At 35.1% G+C, this 24,524-nt stretch overlaps 1 long non-coding RNA gene across 2 annotated transcripts in view; it reads left to right on the forward strand.

Moving 5' to 3' along the window:
- The window catches only part of LOC123610742, a 98,782-nt gene that overhangs the window by 24,807 nt on the left and 49,451 nt on the right, over positions 1 to 24,524 (forward strand). For both annotated transcript variants that reach the window (XR_006718274.1, XR_006718275.1), the window contains exon 2: positions 4,476 to 4,600. This is a non-coding gene — a long non-coding RNA (uncharacterized LOC123610742). The remainder of the gene's footprint in view (positions 1 to 4,475; positions 4,601 to 24,524) is intronic.

Consider the following 24,524-nt stretch of genomic DNA (forward strand, 5'->3'; position numbering starts at 1 on the left):
TCATGCTGCTTTTGTAGGGTCTCAAAGAGACACCATTATCAGGAAGGAAAACAAGAGTTCTTGTGATTTATTTTTGGTTGCTCTAAAGAATTATACAAATGCAGTAAAACTCTGAGAATTCTGCACATATTTATTGCTTCGTGTTTGAAGAGCTCTCACCAGAGACACCTTAGCGTAGATGTAAAACAACCCTCTGAATGAGAGAAACTAGAAAGAGCGGTACTCTCACCAGAGACACCTTAGCGTAGATGTAAAACAACCCTCTGAATGAATGAGAGAAACTAGAAAGAGCTGTACTAAGTACATGCATATGTAAGACACAAATCTTCAGATTTTTCCCCCAAATATTGACGGTACTGATAACAATTGATACAGAGTCTACAGAACTCTAAAAATAATCCATGTACAAGGCAATGGGACTGAAGGCAAGGTGATAGTAAAGAGTCAAACCTTCTGTTTAGCATAGCAAGGTTGCATATTTTTTATGTGTCGAGAGAAAATCTGGAAGATTCTGTATTTGCGACATTCTGCCAGAACCACACCAGGAAGGCTGATCACAGAATAAGGTAACTCCAGAAGCAGAAGAATCTGTAGAACAGGAGGAATGGTGGAAGATGACAGATTAGACCTAAATGTCATCCCAGACCTCCACTTGATGCACAGGAGACCTGCAATCCTCTCGTGCCAAATAGTGGCTTTTAGACTCCTCTACCACCACCCTTTCTTCAGCCCCCTATTCCCTATCCCTGCCTCTCTCTAACTGTGCTTTCCCCTGTTTATGTATCACACAGACATACCATCGAGCCGCTAGGCTAAACCAATCCAATCAGGAAAGGAATCTAAAGCAAAGTATTTAAGTAGGCATTTACTCTCAGGGATGTGTATGTACCTCCTTAAATTTTGATCACTAGGAACTTTACCTGTCCCATCTTAGCTCCAGATGTGAGGGAAGAGTATAATGGGTATCTTAGTTCAGGATGCTATAACAAAGTACCATAGACTGGATGGCTTACAAACAACAGAAATTTATTTCTCGCAGTTCTTGGAAGCTAGGAAGTCTCAGATCAAAGTATTCACAGATGTGGTGCTAGTGTGTTTGTTTCCTGGTTTATGGATGGCTGTCTCCTCTCTTCTAATCCTCCCAGGGGAGGAAGGGAAGAGAGAGCTCTCTGTCTGGGCCCTCCTTTTTAAGGGATTAGTGATCCCATTCATGAGGGTTTTACCCTGGTCACCTAGTGGCTTCCCAAAGGTCCACCTCCTAATAGTATCACATTGTGGATTAGGTGTCAACATAATGAATTTGGGGGAGACATAAACATTCAGTCTGTGGCATAAGGTACCTTTAGAATCCTCTCTGTATGCACTGCAGGAGTTTGACTAACGTCAACAACTTATTGAAATTTATAGAACCTTATTGCTAGATTTACAAAGTTATATATTGGTTCTTGTTGCCTTTCTGTCTTCAGCTCTGGCCTAAAATTCTAGGGAGCAGGAAAGATATCCTTTAACTTCCTTGTTACCCATAGAACAACAAAGAGAGTTTACTTGGAGTTTTTCACTGTTATAAACAGTTCAATGAGTTGTCTTATACATGTACTATTTTACTTCATTTAAATTATATCTGCATAATAAATTCCAGCAATGGGATTACTAATCAGATATAATAAACATTTTTGGGACATGTTGCTTACGGCCAAGGTTCTTTTGAAAAGAATTTTACCAACTGTCACTGTAAATTTGTATGGTTGTGTTCACTTCTCCACAACCTGATGTACATATAAGTATTTTAATTGCTAATCCAATTGGCATAAGATGATTAGATTTTATTCTCAGCTCTTGAATATTTTTACCTTGTTGTGTCAATTGTTTTAGTTTTTGGCTCATTTTTATAGGACAGTTTTTTTTTTTTATCTGGTTTGTGAGTTTGGATTATTTAAATTCATAGAAGAATGCTAGTATTTTAGTAAATTACCTAATTTTAACTAGGCTCTTTGTTATTATTTTTTCTCTTCTTTTTTTTCTTTGACATCATCATTATAGTGCTCTTTCTTTTCAAAATATCTTCTGATTTCCCCTCCCCACCAACCCATTTATTCTGGGTTTGGTAAGTTGTATAGAGAAATAAAACTGGAAAATTAACTTATTTATTAATTAAAAAAACTTCATATTGACCAGTATCTCCATCATGCCAACATTTTTTTTTATTTTTTTTTCAACGTTTTTATTTATTTTTGAGACAGAGAGAGACAGAGCATGAACAGGGGAGGGGCAGAGACAGAGGGACACACAGAATCTGAAACAGGCTGCAGGCTTTGAGCGGTCAGCACAGAGCCCGACGCGGGGCTAGAACTCACGGGCTATGAGATCATGACCTGAGCCGAAGTCGGACGCTTAACCGACCAAGCCACCCAGGTGCCCCCATGCCAACATTTAAGATCATAAAGTTTGAATGTATATAAGATAATAAAAGAATATTAGCTAATATGAAGTTAAATGTTTTTGTATTTTATAAATTCCCTAAAATGAGATTTAATATTAATTAGTATTTCAATCACAATCTATGCTTAATATTAACAAACTACAGACTTTAGTAAATTTAGGAAAAATTTAATATTGAATGTGAAAAATTTAATTCAAACTTGCTGGACCTCTTTTCAAGGATTTTGCACTGATAATTATAGTTGTGTCTGTGTGATAATTTTAATTTTTAACTTTAACATTCTGCTTTTTTACATTTCTATATGGATATTTTAATTTGTTTTTGAGCAGTAGAAATACTTCAACCCAACTTTGGGAAGTAGTAATTATGAGCAAGTCTAAATCTTAGAATCTGATAGACAAAAGTAAAATAGATAGACATGAGTAAATATTTCAATAACATTGGTTTCCTAGAATAAGAACCACTTTACCATGATTTATACTTGTATGCAGAGAATTGGATGCATTGCTTACTGCCTGTCTCTAAGAGAAATATGTAATAAGATGGTCACATACCATCAAAGATGCAATTAGATACTTGGGAATATAATAATATGTTGTTTTAGAATAATTACTTAATAGCACTTCATAAAATGATGGGTTGTATTTTTACATTCTTTAAATTTAAGAGGTAAATTTTAAGTAATGAGTTTTAGAGTTGATACTGGTACACTTGGTTAAAATCAATATTATAAATTTGTTACTATTAATGTTACTAGTTTTCTATCTTGAAGGCAATGGAACAAACCAAAAATTAAGTGGCTAAGTCTTACAGATTTGACTAGCAGTAGTATTTATGTTTTGTAAGTTTTGCATGACCATGTGAATACTAACTCCAGTTAATCAAATTTTGAATTTATTTTGAATGATGCTAAATATGACCAAGTCAAAAGTCCATGTACTCATGGAACATGTCAAGCAAAACAATTAATTTTTTAACTGAAAGTGATGTCCATTGATTTCCTGACTGATCTAGACAAGCAGTAGAAAGATTGCCAATGAGTAACCCAAAGGCTTAAAATAAGTTACATTTATACAATCCTTATATCTTCCAAAGTATGTACAAGTACATTATTTTCTTTGATTCTCTTATCAACTCTATGAATTAGGAAAGACCAAAATTATTAGTTTCTTTTTTTTCCCATGAGATGTTGACCCCAGCTGACATAGCCAGCAATCTTATGGTATTCTACCCTTAGTCCCACAGAGAATGACATGTAGTATGCTACTAACTTATTCCATATTAAATGTTAACAATTTGATGTCCCATGCCTACTAGAAAAGGGCTTTCACATAACCCCTCAAATCTCAAAATATTTGTGATTGCCTTTCAGTTATTGGTAAGCACTAGTTTTGCTCCCCAGGTAGAATAAATTTTGTCATAATATTGTAGAATAAATATGTCATATTGTCATATGACCATTCTCCCGAGTGTCATAATGAAACTTGCTCGCAATTCTCTAATTGATTCTCTAATTGTCTGGTAGATACTGATAAATGTTAATTACAAAAAGAACTAGCCAAATATCCTTATTTAGTTAGTATGCATTTCATAACACAGCTATTACAGTTTATATTCATACACACACACACACACACACACACACACACACACACACATCTTTTCTTCTTCTTTGACTTCTAAACCTGTTTCACTTAAAAGTGGCTATGGGGGAGCACCTGGGTGGCTCATTTGGTTGAGCTTCAGTCTCGGTTTCAGCTCACTTAATGATCTCCTGGTTCGTGAAATCGAGACTCCCCACTGACAGCACAGGACCTGCTTGTGATTCTCTCTGTCCCTCTCTCTCTGCCCCTCCCCTGCTTGCTCTTTTTCTCTCTCAAAATAAATAAACTTGAAAAAAGTGGCTGTCGGTAGCAGAGGAAGAGCTACAGCTGCATCAGTACATCAAAGTCAGCGTGTATTTTGGCCGAAAAAGTTTCAAGAGAATAAAAAAGAAATCATTGGTTTCTTTCTTTTTTTCTTTCTTTTTTTTAAGGATGAGCTAAGAAGAGCCAGTGAGATTAAAGTAGACTGTGAGCCTTTGGCGGACTTCTCACAAGAACAGGAACTTGAGGAGGCAGAGTGGTGATGAAAACCGATCATTTGATCTGTCACAATATGGTGAGCATTCTCAGATTCAAATCATGAAGAAAAATAAGTTGTAAGTTAGGGAAAATATGAAGAAAACAATGTGGCAAATCAAGGGAACTAAAAGCAGAAGTGGCAGTGGGGGGATGAAAGTCGTGAGTACTGTTTCCAGAAAAAGCCACCACCATTGACTAATTGGTTCACTAGTGGCCAGGAGTGTTTAAAGGTGAGGGGAGAATAGGTCTAAGAACCTGCTGGAAGAAGATAAGGTAGAAACTTAGAAATGTTGCTAACAAAACACTTGAATAAGTGAACATGAATCAAAGAAAAAGTGAATTAAGAGAAATGCTTCTAGAAAATGAAAAATGGACATTAAATACTATCCTGAAAGAAAACCTGCAAAATTTCAGATTTAGCAAAGAATTTTAATAATCATCAAGACTTGGAAAATTCAATTTTTCATTTTTATTATTTGGAGGGATGACAATTATCTCTAATAGAATGACAAATCATTTTTAGCTCTTATCTCTCCATGTTTCTGAGGCTATTTGGCATAATAGTCAAAGTCAAGTATCATTTTAATCACAGTCACTGCTTACCTTGTTCAGGCTGCTTACTGCCCAGTGTGAAGGGGCCATTCATAGATTACCCATGCAGGACATAATCTGCACAACCCTTATACATGCCTCTGATTCTAAGTGTAAATAAGAAATCAAACTACATAATAAATGGTGGGATCCTGGGAAGAGCAAAGGATTAAGAGCCATAACTTCCTTGTTCAGGTTATATACTCCTACCTGGATGACATTCTTGAAATCAGTCAACCTCTCTGAATCACAGTGTGCTTATTAGCAAAACAATGATAATAATATTTACTTTCCAAACCTTATACAGTTGTCTGAGTTCATCAAAAAATGTTTCATAAAACATCAAGTTTTATAGAAATGCATATTATTATTTAGGATAGTAATGTAACCATAAGATAACTCTGTTGCCGTGTATATGAATTTTAATAGTTATTAGGAGACAGCCTGGCATACTGTATCATGTCAGCTACAGTTCCAAAGCTAGAAGTAGTTGTTTAATAAATGAACTATTTCGTGTGTGTGTGTGAAATGGATACCCAAAATGTTACCATCTGTGAAAAATACTTTTAAGTTTAAATTTTTTTTTTATTTTTTTTCAATATATGAAATTTATTGTCAAATTGGTTTTCATACAACACCCAGTGCTCATCCCAAAAGGTGCCCTCCTCAATACCCATCACCCACCCTCCCCTCCCTCCCACCCCCCCATCAGCCCTCAGTTTGTTCTCAATTTTTAAGAGTCTCTTATGCTTTGGCTCTCTCCCACTCTAACCTCTTTTTTTTTTTCCTTCCCCTCCCCCTTGGGTTTCTGTTAAGTTTAAATTTTTTTTAATGAGAGAGAGAGAGACAGACAGAGCCTGAGTGGGGGAGGGGCACAGAGGGAGACACAGAATCTGAAGCAGGCTCCAGGCTCTGAGCTGTCACTGCAGAGCTGGACGCGGGGCTCGAACTCACGAACAACGAGATCATGACCTGAGCCAAAGTTAGATGCTTAACCAACTGAGTCACCCAGGCTCCCCATAAATACTTTTAAGTTTGTACTAATTTGTAATTCTATATATTAGACTTAGAAATCCTGGTGGTCCCCATTCTCCTTACTATTCTTTTTAAAAGGCTTTTATTTTCCCAGTGCACTGATTCACAGTTATGATAGAGAGTATCAACAATTTATAAGCTGTAGTGGATTGCCAGTTTGAGTTTCAGAGAAGTAACATAGAGAGCAGAGGTGTTCTGTTGCAAAAGCCTCTTGCCATGCAGTCTATTTTCCAGATGGTGGAATGCTCTAGGAATCTCAGCCCTCTTCCCTTCTTTATCCACATTCATATTGTCTCAACTGTTCCCATGGCTGAAAAATTTTTCAGTGTTTTCCGATTATAGTCCCAGTCCTGAATTTCCCATGACCTCTAGACTTAGCTATCACATGACTCTGCACCATCTTTGTGTGTCCAACCTACATCTCCAGATGACCAGATCAACCTCTCAGTTTGCCTAATTTGTTTCTCCCCAAATTTTCCCTATTTTTCTTATAGTGCTACTAAACCCTTGGTTGCTTAAGTCAAAAATATGGATGTCATTCTTGACCCCTCCTTTTCCTTCTCATCCTCATCTAGTCCATCAGCAAAAGTCCTATTGATTCTACTGTAATGTATATACTTTATCATGTCCTGTAAAATGCTATATGATCAGATCCCTGGCCGTTATTTTAAGCTCACTCATCTATGTAAAACAGGCCTTTTTACTTGTTACTCTTCATAGCTCAAAGCCCTCTTGGAGATTATATTTCTACTTATGTGTTTATTTATTGTCTGTCTCCCCTGTTAGGAAAGGACTTGTCCAGTTTTATTCACAGATCCATACCTACAATGCTGCCTATCACAATACTTGTGAATGAATGAATTCATAACCATAGTATGAATCCATCAGTGGAAACAGGCTGGGAATCCATGGGAATCAGACTAATAGCTACACATGATCATCAGTGTGCTAGATGTTCTTCCATAAATGCATTCTTTGTTAACAAAATACATTCTTGGCATTCCTTTTGAATACAGAGAGCCAAAAATATCGTATTGATTCAAAGAAATAATTCTACCTATTTTCAACTCAAGTTAATTCTGTAAGAATGGAAGCTCTAAAAACTAATAAAGGCAAAGTCATTTTTGTTTTTGTTTGAACTCTTCATCTCTCAAACTTCTTTCCCTACATTCTGAATGTTTATACTTAGGAATTCATTTCATCTTTCCTCCCGTAGTCAAACATGATGTTCAGACTTGGTGATGGCGATCATAAGAAGTAATATTATGCCAAATCCTTTCAAATTGTGCACTAGCTAAGGCACATAAAAATGTGCCATGGTGGTAAATCTGTTTTTCTACTCTTCAAATGTCTTATTTGCCCTAACAACTTTTCAGACAATACCCTTAATCGATTAACTTTGCAGTGTCATTTACATATCTCTTACCAGAAAAGTAATGTCTGCTTCAGATCCTAAAATTGCATTTGATATCTTTAAATGATCCCAGATAATAACCCTCAGAGTTCTCTGGACCTGACTGATAATGCATTTTATAGTCCACTATAGTGTTCATTTGCTCGAACTTGCAATAAATTAACTACCAGGAGATGTATGAAATGTGCTGTTGTAAAATCTCTGGTTTTTCTCTCTTGAATTTATTTGAATAATTACTGAAGTATGTCTCTTTTTTTTCAGGTCAAATTTAAACTTCTAATCATGGAGTTTATACCTCCTCCCATATTCTATATGTTGGTTGAAGTTACCTTCTTTTATCTACTCTCTCAAGCCAGAAGATTCATTTCTTAATGCCCAGCTTTCCTTCATTTCATATATCAGCTGGGTTACCAAATCCTCTCAGTTCTGCTTACAAAATATCTCTGACACCTACTCCTTTTTGTCTTGAACTGTGACCTCTTTGAAAGATTGACCCATTCTAGCTTCACAGAGATATATTGACCTGGTTTCTGACTGTACCACACCTTCCCCATTAAACCAGAGTTAGCTCAGGGTCATGTCCCAAAGCCTTCTCCCTGCAAGGCAGAAAGATTTGGCAATGGTGGGTTGCAGAGATTCTACTTTGAGGTAGGAGATTCTACAAAAAGAGTGTTAAGAGGTGGTATCAGACATGTAGGGCTTCAGATCCTGTCTCTGCCTCTACCAGTGGTATCATCTTGGTCAAGTTCACCTCTCTGGAACTTAATTTAACCATATGTGACTTTGAGATAGTAGTGCACACTTCATAGGGTTGTTGTGAAAACTACATAAGATCGTGTTACTTAAAGATATTTCCTGACGTGTGTTGGATGCTCACCGGATGCTAGTTCTCTTACTGCATTTTCCTGCCACTCTGGGCACCATCGTATGTTACCCACAACACACTTGCAGAAACCCTGCATTGTTTCCTAGGCCTCTTGTACTGATCTCTTTTGAGTAGCAAGGATTTCCTTTTTTTCTCAACAAAGATAATGGGACCTAATGAGACCCTATTCTGTCTCAGGGAACCTGTTTCATTCTATGCTTCTGAAAATCCTCATTCTAGAATAGCTGGAAACTATTTCCCTTCATGTTGTCTTCTTGTTTTGATATATACATCAATGACTCTTTTTAGATGAGAAACAAAATACAGATTTTTTAGCCTTCTCTATCCTACTCTTGCACATTTTTCCAAACTCAGTTCTGACACTCACTCTTTTTCACTCTTTGGCTCTCTCATAAAGTTCATCTTTTTTCATTCCTTTGTGCCACATGACCAGTCTCTCCGATTAGAATGCCCCTCCTCACTTGCTGCTTATATGTTTGGCTAATGCCTGATAGTTTCTGCGAAAGTCCTTTAGAAAACTTTGTCAGCCATGGCCTCATCTCAGTCAATTTTTCTCAGCTTAGTATTCCCCTTGAACTTTTGTATGTCTCTGTAAGTATGCATCTTGTCATATTCGTGCTGTTTACATATGATTTGTCTTCCCCACTATCAAATAAACTGCTTGAAGAGAGGTAGTACCACAGCACCTACAATATGCTTAAAGCACCTACAATATGCTTAAAGGTCCATAAATAATTACTGGCTAATGGAAGGTGTTACTATCATTTTTCCTATTGCCCTTACCTATTTAAAACTTTCTTTCCAAGATTTTGTCAAACTGTACTACAATTTTGTACTCTATGTCATAAACAAATATGATTTTTATGTAAATCTATTTTCCTGTACTTCTGAACATCAAGATTTAAAAATCTAGATAAATACTTTAGTATGTGTGCTTTTCTCATTTGTATGAAAATAACATTCTGCAATTGAGACTTTAAGTTGAAATGTTTCAAAGCCTTTTTCAAACAAAATATCAAATCTTTAGAAAAATTAATTCTATTTTAGTCAATTTATTAGATAGAGAAATTGGAAAACAATGGAGCATAATTTCATCAGCCTTCAAAATAAGCACTCTCCTTTTTCTTCCCAAATTTATTTTATATTACAAAATGGTGCACCAAAGTATATTTACCGTGATAGCCCTGAGAGCAACTCCTTACTTGAAAAAGGACGAGGAGATATGGGAATAACCAGCATCCAGCTATTATACACATTTAACCTCAAGACAGCCAGGCCATAAGAAATCACACTCATCCAGAATCTGTATCCTTCTCTCCTGGGATAACTTAATGAAATTCTATGGTTCTCTGCATGGAGTCTTCACCACTAAGGGGAAGGTCAGAGAGAGCAGAGCATTTGAACATCTAGCCAGTAAGCCTACTCTATGGTAGATCTAGACCAGATCTAGAAGGCTTGAAGATTTCTCTAATTTTATCTGGGGAGGGGGAGGGTAATTGTACTGTCTCTTTCCATATATGTACTGTCTATTTCCGTACATGTGATATATTATTTACATTATTTTAAGATCTTTTCATAAATTTTGTCCCATCTCTTGAGAAATTTGGAAGGTAATCTATATCTCTACAGTCTTTGGTCTTGTGTATGAGAATTTTCAAGTACCTACTTTGTAAAATAGCTGACAGTGGGGAACTTGTACTTCTTGACAGAACATGAGTGGAGAGTGTCATTCAAGTTTGATTAGTTAAGCATTAAAAAATATTAGTCTCATGCCTGGGGACAGATAAGGATATCTTTAGCCCCTTTTCATTACTTTAAAAGGAATTTTCTAACAAATTCAGTTTAAATACAATGTCTGTAACAATGGGGAATGGAAAATTGAAACCTATAGATAATCCAAAATTTTATTTTAAAGAGCACATTAAACCTTTGTCCCCAATGAGTTTCTTAACACTTAACATTGCTCGGAGTTGAGAATTAATTTGTGTGGATTCTGCCTCTTTATTTGACACCTTACCCACAGAGGAGGGGTTGATCAATAGTAAATTAGGCACTCAATACAGAGTAGCCAGAAAAGATTGAAATCAGAAACGAAAGGACTTGAATCAATGACAAAATTCATATCTAGCCCTTGAAAATTTAAAATAAAATAAATCTTCATTTTGGTTTTATTATAACAATGGACATTCTAAGAACTAAATGCAAAACATTTTGAGTGTGTGAATTTTCTGGAAAGGATCATCTCTTATCATTAATATCTTTGATCCAACTTTCTGGATCAAAGAGTAAAATAACTATTTCATATTGTCTCGAGTCCATTCCTTCCTAAACAACAAAACAGAGAAAAAGAAAACGTGTTTTTTTTTCAAGTGCTTTTTATCAACAGAAAATCATTTGTAGATGTGGTCCCATTTCAAAGGTAGATAAGTAATAGTTTTTATGTGTGGTGCCAAGCCAGCATGCAAACAAACAAACAAACAAAAAACCAATAAGATCTGTCCTGAGGCTGTGTTTGGTTCTCCCGTTCCTTTGAAAAGACTGACAACCCAGCCAGCCAGTACAGTCCAGCAAACCCAGCAGCAACCACTGACAACTTCCTCCACAGGCTCACCAGCCCTTCCTTCTGCCTATTGCACGACTTCGGTTTTGTCTCCAAACTCCAATAGTTTGGTTGTGTGACTTCGTGAGAATTATCCACTAATTTCTAAAGGAGTATTCATTTTTTATTTACAATCATTTGAGGATAAGTAACATTCTTTATTTGTATGTAACATGCAAAATCTGAAAGCCAGCACTGAAATTATCAAACGAAGCCTAAGTAATTCATTGGATATGCCTAAACAAATAGGCAGGCACCTGGGTGGCTCAGTCTCTTAAGTATCCAACTCTTGATTTCTGCTCAGGATACGATCCTCTGGATCATGAAATAGAGGCTGCGTGGGGCTCTGCACTAGCAGCACAGAACTTGCTTGGCATTCTCTCTCTCCCTCTTGATCTGCCCCTCCCCTGCTTGCTCTCTATCTCTCTCTCTCTCTCTCAAAATAAATAAGCATTAAAAAAATTGTTTAACCCCCAAGTCATCGTTAGTCTAATATATATGATGGTATTCCTCTAATTTAAGCAAAACTTAACTTTTAGTCTTATTTGCAAAATAAATGGAGTCATATTATAAAAATGAATTTCTTATTTTGAAAATAACTTGGCAGAGCATATAAAAAAAATTCTCCCTGAGCATTTAAATATTTAATGTAGACATAATTTTTGTAGTGTATTTGTTAGCCTAGAATATAATTCTAGAGGGATTGTAATCCCCTTGAAGTGATGTGCAAAACTGTATGTCCTTGCATATATTATTTTTGGAGAAAAGATAAAATAGCTTTCCTCATAACCATGGCATAGAGTAAAATCTATTTATTATGTGTTAATTCTTCTGTGTGTGTGTGTGTGTGTGTGTGTGTGTGTGTGTTTAAATACTAAAATATGCCCATGTGTATGGACTCACTGAAGTGTATGAAGAACAGCAAAGAGTCCACCAACATATGCACATAGATATATTTTCAGAACAGCAAGACTCTTCTTGGTCATAACATAAATGATATGTGTTATAATGGTACAATTTTATTATTCATTAGCTCATTTTATTACGCTCTGGTTTGTCATCATAAATATATTAATTTCTCATGATTTCTTTTGGGTATGGAAATTTTTTCTTTATCGAGAAACCAAATACCTTGAAACTAATAGAAGCACAATAGATTTGAGAGGATCTATTTAGTGAAAACACAGTGAAGTGATACCTCACTAAATTTTGGTTGCTTTATTTTTTTAAATACAAAAAAATATTTTGGATTTTTAACAAGTGACCATGCAGTAGAGAGCTGGAAAGGTGAGCACCAGTGTTATATTGCCACCTATGTCTTGAATTAGGAGACTGATGGACTTGCTCCAGACAATTCAGGTTGTGTAAAAAAGTTTTTGGGTAAAAACTGGTGTCACTTCACAAAAATGTTTTTCCCCGGTTTTTTTCTAATCATTGTTTAAGGCACATTTGAAGTAGAAATGGATTTTAAATAAATATTATGTATACATTTGAGATACAGTTTCATAAAAGAAAGACTCTGTCCTACTCAGTACAGCATTCTCTGTGTCTGACATTCAATCAATGATTGAATGAAGAAACAATCAATCCATTGGACAGTATATACAGTAAATCCATAGTTATCCTGCTGTTTCCTGCAAGTTGTTGGCACATTGTGTGACCTCAGGAATAACTCTTTAGATGTTCTTATATATATGAGAGGAATTTTCTGTTATGATGGATAAGCATGATACAGAAAAGTGATAACCTAGTTGTGGTGCACAAACATTTTGACCTATAAAGTATAATAGTGATAAAAATATTAGTAGCTAAGTTTTATAGGGTCCTTGTCCCTTAAAGGATATTAAGAAAAATTATATAAACAAGACAAGAGAGAATGCTTTTAATATCTAACAGGCATACTCCAAATTATTTAATAATCTAGAGAATATGCTTTGTTAAATTCACTGTTGCTGAGGAAAAGTCCAGACTTAGTTACATGTTACTTTGCAGATATTTTTCTAACACAGAAATAATTTCTGTCCAGGAACAAAATAAACCCAACTGTCATAGATTATTACTCCATAGAACATTAATCAGTATTAAATCTTACCTAGATCTTGTACAAATAATGTTTCAAAATGACTATAAATACCCAGATCCTCAAAATGCTATGGGTCAGCCTTGCCATCTGATTGGCTTATCCATTAATTAGCACACTGAATAAAATCTTTGACAAATATTTAACATATATTTGTAAATGAGTCATGTTGTTAACTTTTTGAAAATTATACTTACACTATGTAGGGATTATTGTATTCTTCCTAACCACATGAGTAACGTACTAAAATCATCTCCTTGTACTGTTGTTATTATTAACAGTGATTGGTACTACTGTCATCCCTGTGAGGAAACTGAGAATTAGCGAGACTAAGTGACTTGCCCACGGTCACACAGTCAGTAAGGATTACAGACTGTAATGTCATAAGCCTGTCCTCTTTTTTTTTTAATGTTTATTTATTTGAGAGTGTGTGTGTGGGGGGGGGGGGGGGGGACTCGATATCTGAGATCATGACCTGAGCCAAAATCAAGAGTCAGCCACTTAACTGACTGAGCCACTCAAGTGCCCCCTCAAGGCAAAAACTTTTGTCTCTTTTGCAAAATCAAGGCAAACCTTTTTCAGATCACCCCAGGGTTTCACATTTGACATTATCAAGAATTGATATTATAGCAAAATAATGATATTTGAAAGTTATATTTGAGATCTTTGAAATTTTTATCAAGAGTCCCAGGAATAAAAAGCCTTTGGATGTTGGATGAATACAGAAAATATTTGCAAAGTTTTATTTTCTTTGCTGTTTTGTTTTTGTCTTCAAACTGGCAAACTTCAGACTTGTGTGACAGGGTTCAAGTGTCTTGAAATCACCATTCTCTTACCTGAACATTCTTCTTTAGGATGTGAGAGTCTGAATCAACAACACCTTTTCTTTAGCTGTTAAGGAAAGGCCATGTATGAGAGATTTTTGCATCTTTAGACTTTTTTAGTTGCAAAGATAACAGTTTATCTTTGTCTGCAGTGTTCTTTATCCTGGCTGTAAACTGTTTGGAAAATTGCCATTGTTTCCACTGATAAACTCTGCTTCTTTGAGAGTTATATTTAGATCAAAGCATATAGAGTGAACAGGGCTCTGCCTCTCTTAAGTGTCTAGAATGTTCCCAAACTGGAACAAGGAAAAAATAAAAATAAAAGCCTTAACTGTTTTCCCTGAGCCTACTACATCAAAACACCCTAATCTACCTGTTGAAATAAAAGTATATTTCTTGGCCTCCTTCCTGACCTACTGGATCAGAACCTCTGAGCTGGGATCAAGAAGATAGTATTTCAACAAACAATGCAGATAACCCCTGCACTCTATAAAGCATTAAAAATAAATCCTCTGTATATTGTTATAAAGCTTGCACTTATACACAGATTCTTATCTTTTTAATCAGAAAAAAAATCTACCTACATTAAAAAAAATTTTCTTAATGTTTATTTATTTAGAGAGAGAGAGACACAGTGCAAATGGGGGAGGGGCAGAGAAAGAGGGAGACACAGAATCTGAAGCAGGTTCCAGGCTCTGAGCTGTTGTCACGGGGCTCAAACTCACAAGTGGTGAGATCATGACCTGAGCCAAAGTCAGATGCTCAACTAACTGAGCCACCCAGGCACCCCTACTTACATTTTAAGTAAGTAGCTTAGGAATCAGAGTTCACATGCTAAATTCTGATGAAAGGAAAGTTATTTTGTTCCATTTTTGAAAAATATGTAGATTGGCTGCTAAACTCAGGAGGATATTTTGTTTTATATATGGCAAATAACTACTTAGTAGGACGAATATCCTAACTCTTACAAATTAGCTAATCATGTTCCTAATTCAGTGATTTTATTTCTGGGACAGAGATGGTGTATTTGGATGTAAAACCCAAAGTAGGAGTCCTCTAATCAGTAAACTCCATGTGATACATGATTGAATTCCTAAATTAGAACTGTAAGATGTTGTGTGTGAGTGTGTGTAAACAGATGTATACATATACATACACACATAAGGTAAGCATAATACTTATGTGTATGTATACACATATGCGTGCATGAGCACACACACACACACACACACACACACACACACACGCAAATACATTGGTACTCTACCACATAAGCAGATACAGTGCTTTCCCTAGTTAAAGAATCTATCTCTGCCAAATTTATACAGTTATGCAGTATTTGATACCTATTTCAAATAGTTTAGAAGTCAATAGACCACACATATAAAGCAATTAGCAATGTTTTGGTTATTTTTCAATTTTCTGTTCTTCCTTTCAGAACTGATTCAAAAAGACTATCGTTTCCCAGTTCTGAAGTTGAAACCAAATTCCTTCCTACCATGAACTTCATCTATGACTAGATCATACATTCTCCTAAAGAGAGATCCAAGTTAGAAGTAAATTGAACCATTAGTGGGACCCATTTGATTCCCCATGAATTAGTCTTTCCCAGAGCACTTGTTACCTAGTCTATATTCTCTGGGAATGAACCTTATAACGCAAATGAGAAACATTCCTCAGGGCACTTTCAGACCTTTGCGTTTGTTGTAGCACGCCAGTGTGAAGGATCCTAGCTTGATAATTTTATGGGCACAAGCACTAAACCCAAACCAACACCTTTACTGCTTGTTCTGATTATTCTCCAGGATTCTAGCCAGCAGAAAAGTAAATATCATTGATTTCCCCTTACTATCAGCAAAGCAGGTCAACACCTATTTTATTGTCTGTGGGTCGATATACTGCCCCTTTGGTCAGATGGGTTCCATACTAGCGCTTGGCTTCTTTTGGAAGTCTTTGTGGTTCTGTGCAACCAACTCATAACTTTAGGAAGAACGCAGTAATTCCATTATTACCACAGAAAACTAAGATTCTGAATTAACTCAATGTCCTCATAAAAGTACTGTTAGCAAAAAGATTGTCTCTCCCATTGACGTGATTGTTTTTAATATGGGGAAGACCATTTCCTCTTTTAGTTTTTATTTTTTGTGCTGAGTTACACAACAGTGGTCCTAGTAAATAATAATTCTCTGAAGATTTTATTTGTTTTCCATATTGAGGCATATAACTATTTGGAAACATTTTGGTATCCACAAGTGGTTTGTTTTGTTCACAAGAACGAGTCATTTGCGTTGGATAATAGAAATATTCAGTAAATGCTGAATTAAGGTGAAGCTACAGAATTCCTTAATACTTTAAATTTAACCTGTTTACAACTTATTAAGGACTGATATTTATCGATATGTTAATATAGTCCATCGAATTATAATTCCAAGCTATATTTGCAATGCCCCCATCTCTGAGAAGCTGACAGCCCTGTACGCAAGTAATTTGCTATCCTTTTGTGACTCCAGTATTTCCTCATTCCTATCCTTAGCTCTATAATTATAAATTAATGATGATGACTTTTAACTTTGAATTATTAATGCAGTATCATTACAACAAAATGATACTTTGTAGATTATAGGGAAAGCATTTCATACAATTAAAATCAATGCATTAAGTAGCACCTTTTTATGCTATTTTTATGCTATCTCATTCTTTTTTTATTTCAAGTATAATTAACATACAGTGCTATATTACTTTCAGTGTACAATATAGTGATTCAGCAATTCTATATATTTCTCACCAAGAGATGTGTATTCTTAAACCCCTTTATCTGCTTCACCCATCCCCCACCTACCTTCCCTCTGGCAACTACCAGTTTTTCCTCTGTATTTAAGAGTCATTTTTTTGTTTGTCTCTTTTTTCCCCTTGTTTTTTTTTTTCCTTAAATTTCACATATGAGCGAAATCATATTGTATTCGTCTTTCTCTGACCAACTTATTTCACTTAGCATTATGCCCTCTAGGTCCATGCGTGTTGTCTCAAATGATAAGATTTTATTCTTTTTTATGCCTGAGTAATATTTCTGTAGGTATGTATATGTGTGTATGTATATATACATACATTTCTTTATTTATTCATCTAATGATGGACACCTGGCTTGCTTCCATACCTTTGCTATTGTAAATATTGCTGTAATAAACATGGGGTGCATGTATCTTTTTGAATTAGTGTTTTTGTTTTTGTTTTCTTTGGGTAAATAGTAAGGAATTACTGAATCAGATGGCAGTTCTATTTTTAATTTTTTGAGGAACCTCCTTGCTGTTTTCCACAGTGGCTGCACCAGTTTGCATTCCTACCAATAGTGCATGAGGGTTCCTTTTTCTCCACATCCTCACCAACACTTGATATTTCTTATGTTTTTTATTTTGGCCTTTTTTTTTAGTTGCAATATCAGGAATCCAATCAAACTATCCCCTGTTAAAAAAGTATTTGTTAATAAAAAGAATTTAACTCACGTAACTGAATAGGCCATGAGTTTAAAGTCACACACAATGTCACAAGGGCTTAGTGTTTCTCCATATTCTCAGCTCTGCTTTCTTCTGATAGCTTCATTATCAAGCCTTCATTATCTTTATAGAAATAGGCACAACAACTCCAAGCTTTATATTTTACTAGCCTAGCAATACCAACAGAACAGAAAACCTTTTTTCCAATAGGTCCAGCAAAACTCCTGATATTGAGCATCATTGCAATATTTTGATTAGCCAACCTGAGGCATGTTCACGGTGTAAAAGCTAAGAGTACGTGGCCAACCTCTCCTGAATCACAGGGGAAAGGAGTAAAGAGGAATGGTTCCCTAAGGGAAATCAGTTGTTCTTCCTGGGAATGAAGATAATGAATTCTTCATAGGGAAAAACAAGAAGTATTCTCCATAATCTCTAGAAATAGATCCAGGGGGAGACACTTGACAGGAGAGGGCATGGAAGCTCTGTAGCCTTGTGCTATGTATCCAGCTGACTGTTCCTGAGTCACAGTCTCTTGATAGTAAACCAATGATCTAAAATATGGCTACCCACACCTTTCTGCAGGAGAATTTCTTCATGATGAAAGGAAGAACCCAGATTCACCGTATGGTGTACTCATTGAAAGGCACTTTAATGATGGAAATATTGGGGCATCTGGGTGGCACAGTTGGTTGGGCATCTGACTCTTGATCCCAGCTCAGGTCATGATCTCACAGTTCATGAGTTCAAGCCCCGCATCGGGCTCTGTGCTGATGTCATGGAGCCTACTTGGAATTCTGTCTCTCCCTCTTTCTGCCTTTCCCCTGCTTGTGCTTTCTCTCTCTCTCTCTTTCTCTCTCTCTCAAAATAAATAAATAAACTTAAAAATAATTTTTAAGATGAAAAGATTGTGCCAGGTGAAATAGCCATCAGTTTGTAAAAGAGGGAAGTGGATCAGACAATGGCTTCCAGTGCTCTGAAGAATAAACTCTTGATTGATGGCTTTCTAAGAAATCAAAACAACCTTCAGGTTGGAACAAGACCATGGATGGGAAGGCAAATGTATTTTTCGTTCTGATTTCTGACTATAATAATGAGACCTGTATTCAATGATGTCTTGAAAGGGGAAAGAGTAAAGTAGGAGTGATAACAACAGAATGAAATGGGGAGAGTCAAGGAAATAGATGCTTCTAAATCTGTTGATAAAGTTTTGATGACGTTGTGAAGATTTTTGACAAAGAAGCTAACTCTAAACCTGAAAGCATTCTTGAAATCATGCTTAAATATTGCCTTGATAACTGCTGTTACAACCCGTTTTTAAGGCAATTTTAACCTTTCATAATTACATCTCAGTTAATGGCTGAAGTATGTAATAAGACAAATTAAATTTTTTATCTTCAATTTTTTTTTGGTCGTAAGAATAGACAGTGAATTAGGATCTAATATTCAGCTTAGTTATGGTGCTCACAAAATGAAGAAATATATCAGCTAGTTCTTTGTTTTTATTCAAAAAGCCTATCCCTTTTACAGTTTGTGCCTTCTGTGAGCAAAACTTTTTAGTGTGTGTGTACATCCCTTTAATAATTACAACATGTTAGGACTAGGGATTCCCCACTTCCTCATTTTCTTGCCGTTTTTACATTTCCAACCTGTTAAGTGAATTTTTGGACCAAACTCCAAAGGAACACTTTGTAGTCAGTTCTTGCAACATGTGTTTGGTAAACAAGCTTATAAAATGAATTTTTAGAAGTGTTTCAGTATTTATAACCATTTTCTATAGAAAGGTGAGAAAACTTAGGCTGGTTTTATTACAACTTATACAAAGTTGTGTGACAGGGCATCTTCTTTGCTTCCAGGGATTGGGATGGGGTCACTGGGGGTTCAGAGAGCCTGGGAGGACGGTCAGCTTTATTCTGACATAAATCTGAAGGTAAGAAGCAGGGATCACATCTAATGACATATGTCCCTGTGGTCTATTATATAGTGCTATTAATGATTAAACTGATCTTAACAAAATCCCTAGAAGTAGAACCTTGAAATGCATGTACTAGGTTTATAGTAAAATGATTTGGGTAGCATTTTAGTAACTCTTCATTCAAAGTTTTTTCTTTTTTTTTTTTTATTTTCTAGACTCAATGTAGGGTTGGTATGAAGTAAAGAAATCTAATGGTTAAATTTCCCCTTTGTGTTTTATGTTCTTGAATACTTTTTTTCAGTTATTTAAGGATATTTAAAAATCATTGCACTTTGGTCAGAAAAATAATAAGTATATCTTATAAATGTTGAAAAAAAAGAAGTGAATCTTAAAGACTATAAATGCTTTCTGAGAACTTATTATTAGATTATTTTGAAAGCATATTATATATTGGCTGACAGTTTTCTAAATTTTTGCCTCTCTTTTGTAAGTATGACATATTTTTTTAAATAAATGGAACTTAACCTATTACCCTGGATTAAGTTACATTGAATGTGTTTAGTCCCTCCCTTGAGTTAAGGCAGATAAAATGTTGTTGTTACCATGTTATAACTGAAGAATCTTTTTATTTTATCTTGTATCAAAAATCAATGTGTTATATTTCTATTTACTTGACATTTCTCTAGAATTTCTTTTATCTGTGAGAATACTATCTGGAAATAATAACTGTGATTGTTGAACAATTTCTTTCAGAAAGCAAAGGTATATATCTTGAGATCTCTGGGAAGAAAACAGATTTAAGCATCCAAAAAGATCCACTCAAAAAGAATCTTAATAATACAATAATTCCTAATAAGAACTGACTCAGAGAGAAGAGATGTTAAGGGTGAGTTAGTGGGGGATGGGGAAAGCCACTACTACTAATCAAAACATCAAACCTACAATTTTCCATCACCTCTCATTGGAACAGGGCCCCATTAAGAGCCAGGATAAGTATCTTCCCTTTCCTCCATATTCCATTCCTTCCTGCCACTTCAGAGACCTTGATCTACCAACTTGACACCCCATATTTCTCTATCTTCAATCTCTCTCTCATGATCCTTTCTCTTCTGTGCATAAGATTTCCCTCACTCTGTATCCACGGTATGTTTTTTTCTATTGCCGCTCTGCTTTCCTTGGTATCTATAACCCTGAAACTGATTTCATGTGATATTTTCCACTTTTTCATCTTTTATTTATTCCTCAACTGTTAGTACCATTAAACTCAAACTGCTTTTGTCACAATTGCCATGGCCAAGCATCTGCCAATTCCAGCAGATGCTGTGATCTTCATACTTTTGAACTCATTAGGTATTTGGCTCTTTAGACTGAATACTTAACTTATTCTTGAATCCTTTTCACCTTTTTCCCTCCATAAAGAAGGATTTAACTATCCCTCTGACTCTATTCTTTTTTTTTCTATTTAGCACTCAATCTACTTCAAAGTAACTTTTCCCTCTCCCTTTATTATAACCAATGAAATCACCAAGCTAGCAAATCTCACAGCCAGAAGCTGAAGACAGTTCTGTTGGTCCAAAACCCAAGCTGTTTCTATTATATTACTCTGTAGAAAATGTAATGTCACATTCATCATTTTAAATTCTCAATCTATGGAGGGAATTTAATACAGAAGATAAATTGCTATGGCCCTTTTTATTGAATAAGATACAAAGGAATTTTTAGAAGTCCACGCATAAAAACCCAGTAAAAATCCATAATACTACTGTAGACATTTTCTCTGTTCTCACTCTGAAACTTCCTACATGATTTTAGCTGGTACATTTATTAAAATCAGTTTTATTGAGTTCTGATTCTTGCCTTTACATTTTGAAAGTTTTAATTTGTTACTAAAATATAATATGCAGGGGAGGTAATTGAACACAAAAGACATTTTTTTTTTATTTTATGAAAGACAGACTTTAAGATTTCAAACTTGGGTTTATTTGATATGTAATATATGACAAAATATTATAAAACCTATCTTAAAAATGAAATCCATAGGTACAAGTTTCAAGTGATTAAAAGATGTTGATTAATTGCTAATAATTAGGGTCTTTTAAAAATTTATTCTGAAATAACTAATAGATTCACAAGAAGTTGCCAAATAGTACAAAGGGGTCCCAGGTACCCTTCACCCTGTTAAGCTAATAGTTACATTTTACATGACTGAAATGAAATATCAAAGTCAGGAAATTAGGTTTGGTAAAACGCACTTACCTCTTTCTGTGCCATTTTATCAAATGTATTGATTTGTGTAACCACCACCACCAACAGGATACAGAATTCTTCCATCACCACCAAACTTCATCTGCATGCTACCCCACACTCTCCCACAACCCCAAACCCCAGGTGCCCACCAGTATTTTTTCCATCCTTTTCCACTTTGGAAAGGTTATATAAATTGACTCATGTAGTATGTGAAGTTTTAAGATTGGCTTTATTCCGTCAACATAATGTCTTGAGATCTGTCCAAATAACTGTGTGTCAATCAGTTGTTCCTTTTATTTCTATGATTGCCTTTAGTGCTTTGTAGTTGAAGCATTTTAGATTTAAATTGTTGTAATATCACTTAATAATAGACTGAAATGAAAACCGATTGAACTACACACACACAATATGGAAATAACATATAAGAAAAGGAAACAGAATTGGGATAACTCCACCTTCTTAAAGTCCAAGAGTCCCTTCAATGGGAAATTCTGGAAAGGATCTAACCTATGCTTACGGTGTATGGCTTGCTGTGTGCCATAATCTGAGTGGGTCTAAAAGCTTCCTTCCTAAAAACAAATACTTCTCTAAGTTTGCCTTCGTCCCTGAAATTTCCATCATTAGTCAATCCTTTTGACTATACCTGGCAATGAAAACTCTTCTTTACTTACAATTGCATTTTTGAAAGGGCATTGATTAAATTATAAATCCATTATCCCATTAATTATTATAGCAAATATATGGGAGTACAGGAGGAACCACTAGTTTGAAGAAAATGCATTCTCTCTGTGTTATTTGGAATTCTACACTTCTATGAAACTCAATAACCTAAGAAACTAAAATGAAATAACTGTCATGTTTTGAAGATTTCCCAAGAACTGCTGCTCATACCTCGCTCCTGGTCATTTTTTTTTCTCCTCATAAAATTAAAAGTTGATTAGATTGTGAAAGTATCTCTCCACTACCATTAACTTCTGGAAGTTGAAGAATATTTAATATTAACAATTCAACAATCCAAAACAATAACTTTTATAAAGAGGCCCGATACATTGAAAGGAATAATAAAACATCATTTGAGCTATAACAGAATTTCAAATATCTAAGATTTTGTATCAGTAAAGTAGTTTCTGGAAAACAAACTCTAAAATAATGGCAACTGCCAAGTAATTTAACTTAGAGAAATTGTAATGAAATATTACTGCATATGTGATGGCTCTAAAATTTTTGTACTAGACAGTACCCCAATTCTTTCTGGAAAAATAACAAGAAGCTGGCAATCTCTACAATTAGAAAACTTTGTAAGACTTAGTTCTTAGCAAACAAACTTGTGGCACTTAGTCTGTAGTGTACCAGGGTATCTGCCTCAGGAGGAAATACATTTCTTCACCACAGACCATAATCAAGTAATTTTTAAAAGCTGAAATATTCCTCTAAGAACCATACAACAACAGGCACACATTCAACTATAGGATTCAAAGGACATGCTGTATAGATGCTGTGGTTGGGTCTTAGTAAAGCGGAGTGTTATGATCAAGGTTTCCAAGTTCAGACAAGTTATGACCATTTAGGTCAGAAGCATGGCTGGCAGACTCCATTATTCAGGTGAACTGGTATAACTGAAGCCTCTGACGTTGTATTTTCACCTGTGTATCTGGAATGATGCCAGTAGTTTCCTATAAGTAGTTATAATTTATGTTCATTCAAGAACAATCTCGGAAATAAAAATATTAATAACAGCAAAAGTGAAGATAACTTGCAAAGCCTTTTTGTTTATGTTAATGGTATCAATAATATAAACTAAACTTATTTTAACTTCTTGAGGTAACATTGATATATCTAGGTGGATTCTGTTTATGATGTTATTTCCTTAATATTTTGTTTTTCTCATTCTAAAATATTAAATGTGAACTGTGTTCTTCCTGAGTGTACTTTACAGTTCTGTTTGATGTTGACATTGTATTCTTTGAAGTACGTGTGACCAAACGTAATACATTTCTTGCCATCGATATTGCATAAGCTTATTGCCACTTTTTCACTACCTGACTTTCTTTCTCAAACAAAGAAAGTTCTACTTACACAAGAAAAAGGAAAGAAAAGAAAATCTATTTCCATTGCTCAATTTCTCATTACCTGAATTATGAATATATTTATCAGATGATTTGGACATTTTATATGTTATATTTCCCATTTTTAAGTTCTAATTTCTTATTTAGAGATGGAATATATTCTCTTCTCTGAAAAGATTATTTTGGCATTTTCACTCAGAAGCTCATCCAGTGGATTATAAATTCCTTATGAGCATGGGTTTTATTCATCAAATCCCTAGCACTTAGCACACAACAGACAACCATATCTTCTGACATTTTTTAACGAATACTCACCGTGCACCTGCACTCTTCTAGCTGCTAGGGATAAACACTAACTCAAAGTCATCACTCTTGTGGGGTTGACAATCCAGTGGGGAAGGAGACAGCAAATATAATCACATAAATATACAGTGAGTTACATAAAGGTGATATTGAAGATACAGCAAGATAAGTGAGAGGATGCCAACTTTATAATTTAATAAATGAGAAAAATAGGCTCATAAAAGGTCAGATGACTTACCCAAATCACCCAGCTAGATAGCAACATAGTCAGCGTTCCTTTTTTTTTTTTTTAATTACAAATCCAACTTTATTTTCATGATTGAATACTAACTTTCAACGTTCAACTGGGAGGAAGATGCTTCTCTGTGATATTACAGACTCCTCCTGAGCATAAAGTTTGAATGAAAAACTTCCTGATTAAATACAAATTCTTCATGGATAAAAATAGAATTGTATCTTAACTGCATAAGATCATTGATAACTTTTGAAATGGAATTTCCAGTTTTTCACACT

This window comes from Leopardus geoffroyi, chromosome C2 (assembly GCF_018350155.1).
Source record: "Leopardus geoffroyi isolate Oge1 chromosome C2, O.geoffroyi_Oge1_pat1.0, whole genome shotgun sequence".
NCBI lineage: Eukaryota > Metazoa > Chordata > Mammalia > Carnivora > Felidae > Leopardus > Leopardus geoffroyi.